This window comes from Vigna radiata, chromosome 6 (assembly GCF_000741045.1).
Source record: "Vigna radiata var. radiata cultivar VC1973A chromosome 6, Vradiata_ver6, whole genome shotgun sequence".
Taxonomy (NCBI): Eukaryota; Viridiplantae; Streptophyta; class Magnoliopsida; order Fabales; family Fabaceae; genus Vigna; species Vigna radiata.
The window spans coordinates 37106291-37114821 of NC_028356.1; the positions used below are offsets into that span (position 1 = coordinate 37106291).

At 30.3% G+C, this 8531-nt stretch overlaps 1 pseudogene; it reads right to left on the reverse strand.

The window, feature by feature from the left end:
* Nucleotides 1-1011: 1011 nt before the first annotated feature.
* Nucleotides 1012-7897, reverse strand: LOC106763800 (annotated as a pseudogene).
* Between the last annotated feature and the right edge of the window lie 634 nt (nucleotides 7898-8531).

Here is an 8531-nt window from a genome sequence, read left to right on the forward strand (position 1 = left end):
AAATGTTATTAAAATTCTAAAAGTAGAGATAAAAAAACATTTTCCCGATAATTAAAGGATTAAAGAGGTACTATTTATCGTCCTTCAATTTTTTTTAAGTGTCAAAATTCTTTTATTCATCAACGGTAAAAGTTTAATAGCACATCGACTACTTTATCAATTACATTCTCATATACTTTTAAATTTTTAAATAATTTACACTGCATAAGTATTTTATTTGAATGGTAATTTCTTAGATATTGAAAAAATAGGTGGAGCCCTAAGAAAGTAATAAACGTAATATTTATTACATGCATTTGATGTATTGTATTAATTACTGAGACATTTTTTAAAATATGTTATAATAAGTTCAACTTGTTATATAATATAATTTTTAAAATATGTCATAATAAATCCAAATTACTATAACATATTTTCAAATCAATTGTAATAATTAATTTAAGGTTTAAACCCTTAAATCATCCCTATTTTTGGGGCGCTTTTCCAATTTCGTCTCCCTTTTATTAAAACTTCCAATTTGGTCCTCAAAAGAGTCAATTTGAATGAAATTGATCTTTTCCGTTTAAAAAAGTTAACACCGTCAAGTATTTGCCAGCACAGTGAATGAGGTGTTAACTTATGCACAGGTGGCCTTTGTAGTCATTCATCTGATGAAACATGGCTTTTTACAAAAATTAGAAATTAAAATAGTTTTTGGACAGTTAAAAAGGAACTTAAATATGAGATTCATATTGGCTTTTTCATTAAGTTGAGAGGAAGAGGGTTTTCAAAAGGGAGAAGTGCAAAACCTGCAGAAGCAAAAATTGTGAGCGAATTGTTCTATGTTCATTGTTGACGAAGATTGGGAAGCTATCAAGCCCTACCCATCAACATGGATTCCAAATATGTTAACATGGATTCCAAATAAAAACCCTAATTCACTAAATTTTGGAAAGCTAAACAGACAACAAACGCTGCATTGAAAATTAATAAATTAGTCAAAATACACGTTGGATAGCAAAACAATTGCAGTGAAAATAAAATGAGAACAAGCTTAAATCTGCATAAAGCTAATTGAAATTAAAGTAATAGTTTTCATAGATTATCATACATTCTTCAATTTCTTCATCTTCGAAGGTGGCCATCTACCCTTCTTCCTCAATTTGTGCTTCCGAAGAAGCCTTTTCCTTCGCAACCTTATCTTCTTCGCCAGTTTCATCCTTAGCTTCTGCTCCTCTCTCTCCTTTACCTTCGACTCCAATGGAAGCTTATCCACACTGACGCCACTTTCTTTCTCGCTCACCGCTGGAGGAAGCGCTTCCGCCGGCGAACTAGAGCCGTCTGCGGCGGCAGAGAAATCAGCGCGCCTTTGTTCCCTCTGGGTGTGGTGATTCGAACTCCGTTGAAGGGCTTCGAGGGTTGAGCCACGTGTACTCTTAAAGCTGTGACAGTGGAAAAAGATGAAAATGTATATTAGGAAGAAATTGAGGTAAGAAAGAGAGAGAATTGGGAGTGAGGACTAGTTACCAGTGGTAATGGGAAATGCGAGAAGGGAGGAAGAAGAGGGGAATGTTGATGGGTAGGGCTGTTAGCTTCCCAATCTTCCAAAAACTATTTTAATTTCTAATTTTTGTAAAAAGCCATGTTTGATCAGATGAATGACACGTTTCATGACTACAAAGGCCACCTATGCATAAGTTAACACTTCATTCAGTGTGCTGGCAAAATATTTGACGGTGTTAACTTTTTTAAACGGAAAGGGTCAATTTCAATCAAATTGGCTCTTTTGAGGACCAAATTGGATCTTTTAATAAAAGAGGGACGGAATTGGAAAAGCGCCCCAAAAATAGGGACGATTTAAGGGTTTAAACCTTAATTTAACTTATTATAATATATTTTCAAAATTTTGTCATAGTAAATAATAAGTATATACTTTTACATATGTGTATAAATAATAAATTACCTATATAAACATTAATCAATGAAACAAAAAGGAAGAAAATACTCATATGTTACAGAAAATACTCAAAATCACAATCTCAAAACTGTTTTTATCAAATTCATTGCACTAGTGTAGTAGGGAAAACGAGGTATATGCAGGCGAGGCAAAAAGTCTAGACTTTTATGCCTCAAAATCCCACTTTTTCCATCTCAATTTCAATTTATTTCCCTCCAAATCGCAACTACCACAGGTTCTTTCTCACTCATACACTCACCACTTCTTCCAACGGGTCCTTCACGTTGTCAATCATGTCGCGACCTACAATCGGAGGAGTCGTCGGTCGAAAGCGTCACCGGCCCGTTCCCTTCCTCTCCCAAAACGAGTTTGCTAAATCGCGAGAAACGTCAAACCGTGCATCCTCCAGTGGCACTCCAACAACCATTTCCACTCTTCTTTACCCATTACTTCCTTCTAATTTATTTCTTTAGAAACTGAAATTATTCTCTTTCTCTCTCTTCATAATTTGAAAAATTGGATGAACTGTGAATAAGTCTATTTCGAACTCCTTCAACCAAACAACTATTTTCGAAAACAACGGTAATGAATATGTAGGATTTTCCAATTAACCGAAGCACACCTTCATATACTAATTTAAGAAAAAACAAGAAAAGAACCACATTGTTTATGTTCTTCTCCATCCTTTTGTCTATTGATTCCCTTGTATTCACTGGTTCTATTCTTGTTGCTCCATACACTCTGGAAAATTTTTGGTTGTTCGCTTCGTCCAATTTTGCTCATTGTTGTGTTTTTTTGCTTCCAACAACTTTTACACTTGATTTCTTCCCTTTCTATATTCCTCAATGGATTTAATGATTTTCTATATTCTTGTATCAATTGGCACCTGCACATCCTCCTCACGGGCATCGTTTTTGTCACCGTGGTGTCGTGGTTGCACCGATGCCTTCGACGTTGCCGCTGAAATCTTAACAGGAAAAGCACAGCCAAATAGAAGATGTACAGTATGATATCAAGGGTCGAACGGTTATGATATATCTTACTAAAGATATAAAGTAATCAAGAATATCTTATTAAAGATATTGATAAACAAAAGATTAAATAATTAAGAATATCTATTTTCAGGTAAGTTTGTTTATATTTTATTCTGTTGGGCTTATATCAGTTTAAGCTCCATGAGACAAATGATAAATAGAGAGCCAGCGCCACAAGTCAGGTACCTTTCAATCATCTTCCAATCACACTTCTAATCACTCTCCAATCACATTCAGAAATATTCTACAGTGATCATAAAATCACTAAATACTCTATTATGAACCAAGGTTCATCAAACCACTCTTAACTTGAGCGTCAGAGTGCCATTGCAGGTACCTCCCCCCCTCGGTCAAAGTTAGGAGATCACTGAACGACCAAGATTGCAGGCGATCGAGTGGCTCAAGCGGAAAGAAGATAATCAGAAACCCAGTTCAAGCATCGGAAAGCAGTAAAGCCACATCAAAAAAGGTTAGTCTCTCGGTCCTCAAAAATACCTACCGAAACAGAAGACAATGCTTTAATGGTTAAATTATTTCTAAACTGAAGCGAAGTTCATTTCTCTGATCTCATAACCTCAACATTAAACACAAAAAGGGGGAAAGGGGACTAGGGTTTGGGAAACAGGATGCTAGTATGGATTTTACAGCAGAGAAGAAAGAATTAGAGAACAACAACCTCAATAACCCCGAAAACACTAATCAAACGTTAGATTATTCTTCTCAATAAACACCGACACTTGATTCAAGCAACAAAGAAACCGAAGGACGACAATCTCATGAATTCAAAGCTGGTCTTCACCCTCTAGGTTTTTCTTAAGTGGAAAGGGGACTACCACGTGGCAATCTTTTATTGGCTGAGCTTGCTAACTAATTAGACTAATTGGATAGGTCATTCAATTTTTGGTCACGGAAGCAACTCTCTCGTTAGTTTTTTAACGTCGTAAGCCAAAAGGACCTACTTGAACTGTTTTTGCAAAATATAAGACGTTTATGAACTTTTGAAAAAAAAAAAGACAACTTTCAATACACCTTACAAATCTAGGAACCAAAATAGGTATTAAACCTTATAAGAATAATAAAAAAGTTTGTTTTTTTTATAATGTCGTAAAAAAGATATTATAATAAGGTTGATTTATTGCGAAAAAGATATTATCATTTATTGTCACATTTCCTTTTTTAAAATCTTTACTAGTTATCCTAAAATTTTGTGTGTAGGTATATGTTAGATTCTTCTTGTAATGAATGGAAAACTAAACACCAATTTATAGAAAATAGTTAATAATGTGTATTGATTAAATTTAATGTTTATTTATTTTAAAATTCATTTTATTTTTCAATTTAAACTAATACTATTCTTTTTAATAATTTTGAATGTGTGTACTTGTCTTATAACGTCATCTTCATAAAATATTGATCACTTTAATTTATAATGTTATTTTTTTTAATTAGAACAACCTACAGATTAGAAAGTAACCCAACACATATTAAAATAATGTAATAATAGTAAAAATATTAAAATATAAAATGTAATAATAAAAAAATAATATTATAAATGTGAATAATACATTTATTATTTTTTTCAATTATATTCTTAGCTCTCAATATTTTAAAAATAAATTACATTTATTTATTATGTTGTACAGAGAAATAAAATGATAAATGTGGAATCATACAACTATTTTACCATAATAAATATATTTATTATATTTTTTATTCTTAAAAAATATCCTCGAAAACGTATAGAAAAGCCAGAAGGGTACATGCGTAGTATCATCGAATACCTCATTAAACGTGTATAATAAATAGTTCATAATAAATATGTTAAATTTAAATATAATTATTATTAGTTCAGTTATAATTAGATCGAGTTTAATTATAAGTTTATTTTAAAATCTGTTTTGAAATAGAGTAGGTTGATTATATTTAATATACATATATTGTTAATATTATTAAATTTTTTATCGACTTTCATATAATATTGTCTTTTATTTTACATATAACTTCTCAATTTAATCGAAATATAAAAAAACATGAAATAAAAAGGAAATTTTGACCCATCCACGAAAAAATATGAATATTACCGTTTGAATATAATAAATAAGTATATTTACATAATTACATTCAATTATTTATTTATGTTGACCTTCATAACAACATGGATGATTATTTATTTTCCTTGATATGTGATTTATTGAGTTGCAACAAGAATAGAAAAATAAATAAAATGAAGAAATAATAGTGAAAGGGTTGACGAATAGTTATTTATTGACTAAAGTCTTTTCATTACAGCAATTACAGAAATCTTTTCTTCTTCTCACATTCCTACAATCAAGAACATGTATCAATTAAAAAGAACACGAATTAAAATAATAATTTGATTAAATTTCAGAAAATATCTATAAAATGATAAAGAAAATGATTTTATAAAGAAATAAATAAATACCAGTATTGGTATTTAAGTGCAATGTGATTTGCACTCTAACTCATTAGAACGGTTTTTGCAGCATCTTCTGCAGCAACCTTTTACACATTTTAAATATAAAGCAGGAATCACTCCTAAAGGCAAACATTCCCATGTACATCTCCCCTTGCAAGTCAGTCCATCAGACACATCTTTTGACTCAATTTCCACAGACAAAACATTGTAATCACTTCCTATCAAAACCAACATAATCATCATAATCATCCAAACTCCCTTAATTTTCATCTTATCTTTTCTATCAATTTTTTTTAAAACCTTCACAAACTATAATGTTTCAAGAAAAAAAAACATATGATTTTATAGACATAAAAATAAATAGTTTATTAAATGCATATCATAAATATTTATTATAAATATTATTTTCTAAACTTATTGAAAATATAATAAATACCAATATTACTGTTTGTATGGTATATAATAACTTTCCATATACATTTCCCACTGTAATCGAGTGCATCCGACACATCTTTTGACTCAATTTCCACAAAGGATTCACGAACAATTATTCATTCACTAAAGTTTTTCCATTGCAGCAAGCATAGAAATATTTTCTTCTTCTCACATTCCTGCAATCAAGAACATGTATTAGTTAAAAAGAACATATATTAAAATCATAATTTGACTAAATTTCAGAAAATATCTATAAAATATAAAGAAAATAGTTTTGTACAGGAATAAATAAATACCAGCATTGATATTTAAGTGCAATGTGATGTGCAATCTATCTTTTTATAATGTCTTTTGGAGCATCTTCTGCAGCAATCTCTTACACATAACAAATATAAAGTAGGAAGTCGTATTATAGGAAAACATTCGAATACACATCTCGCATCGCAACCCTTTTACTAAAGTTCAAAGAGATTAAGCATAAATTACTAAAGTAAAGTTTCAATTTTAATGGGATAACAACACCTATAATAGTTAATATTGATAATTTGTCTATATACTATCCAAATATTATGTTAGGTAAAAATAAAATCTTACATCGAATAAAATAAAAGATAGATATGAATTTATATTCACATAAAATACTTCAATTAAAAATCTTTCGAAATGATATTAAGAAACTTTTTGAAAACATGACCCAAAACAGTTTATAGACTTAAATTTTTTAATTAAAAATACTATTAACTTTGAATCAAATTATTATTCTCTTGTTTTTTTTATTTAGAATATCCAACTCTTAATTAGAAGAGTACAAAATTTGAATATAGTTTTACTAAATTAACTGACTTAAATTAGTATTTGGAGTTTGTCAATATGCATTGACTAAACATTTATTGTATGCATTTACGTATTCAACACACTACGTATACGCATGGACCTTCGTTCTTTTTTATGTTTTCAAGGTTCTTTTTTAAGAATCAAGACATATAAGTATTTATGTTCTAATAAAAGAGTTATAGAATTTTATATTTATCAAATTCTCTTTCCACATTTCATAATAAATATTTGTAAATCATTTAAAAAGGTAAAAGCTAAGGTTACAATAGAAAATAAATAATAAAAATGTTATTAAAATTCTAAAAGTAGAGATAAAAAAACATTTTCCCGATAATTAAAGGATTAAAGAGGTACTATTTATCGTCCTTCAATTTTTTTAAGTGTCAAAATTCTTTTATTCATCAACTGTAAAAGTTTAATAGCACATCGACTACTTTATCAATTACACTCTCATGTACTTTTAAATTTTTAAATAATGTACACTGCATAAGTATTTTTTTTAATTGGTAACTTCTTAGATATTGAAAAAATAGGTGGAACCCTAAGAAAGTAATAAACATAATATTTAGGCTTAATAGCCAATTTTGTCCCAAGTTTCGTTGACAAATCTTAATTTAGTCCCTCGTTTTAAAAGTGTTTGAAATGAGTCCTCACTTTCAAAATTTTGAGTCAAATTATTACATGCATTTGATGTATTGTATTAATTACTGAGACATTTTTTAAAATATGTTATAATAAGTTCAACTTGTAAAATAACATAATTTTAAAAATATGTCATAATAAATCCAAATTACTATAACATATTTTCAAATCAATTGTCATAATTAATTTAACTTATTATAATATATTTTCAAAATTTTGTCATATGTGTATAAATAATAAATTACCTATATAAACATTAATCAATGAAACAGAAAGGAAAAGAAATACTCATATATGTTACAGAAAATATTCAAAATCACAATCCCAACTCTTTTCATCAAATTTATTGCAGTAGTGTAGTTAGAAAAAACGAGGCATATGTAGGTGAGGCAAAAAGTCTAGATTTTTATGCCTCGAAATTCCACTTTTTCCATCTCTATTTCAATTTCTTTCTCCCCAAATCGTGATTACCACAAGTTCTCTCTCACTCATTCATTCACCACTTCTTCCAATAGGTCCTCCATGTCGCCAATCACGTCGCAGCCTGCAATCGAAGGCGTCGCTGGTTGAAAGCGTCATCGGCCCGTTCCTTTCCTCTTCCAAAATGAGTTCATCAAATCGCGAGAAACGTCGAACCCTGCATCCTCCACTGGCACTCCAACAACCATTTTCACTCTTCTTTACCCATTACTTCCTTCTTATCTCTTTCTTTAGAAACTGAATTTCTTCTCTTTCTCTCTCTTTATAATTTGAAAAGTTGGATGAACTGTGAATAAATCTAATTCGAACTCCTTCAGCCAAACAACTATTTTTGAAGACAACGATAATGAATACATAGGATTTTCCAATTACCCGAAGCACACCTTCATATACTAATTTAAGAAAAAACAAGAAAAGAACCACACAGTTTATGTTCTTCTCCCTCCTTTTGTTTATTGATTCCCTTGTATTCACTTGTACTATTCTTGCTGCTCCACACACTCTGGAAAATTTTTGGTTGTTCGCTTGGTCCAATTTTGCTCACTGTTATGTTTTTTTGTTTCCAAAATATTCTACACTCGATTTCTTCCCTTTCTATATTCATCAACGGATTCAATGATTTTCTATATTTTTGTATCAATCGACGCCTGCCCATCCTCCTAACGGCATCGTTTTTGTCATCTTGGTGTTGTGGTTGCACCGACGCCTTCGACGTTGTCGTTGAAATCTTAAC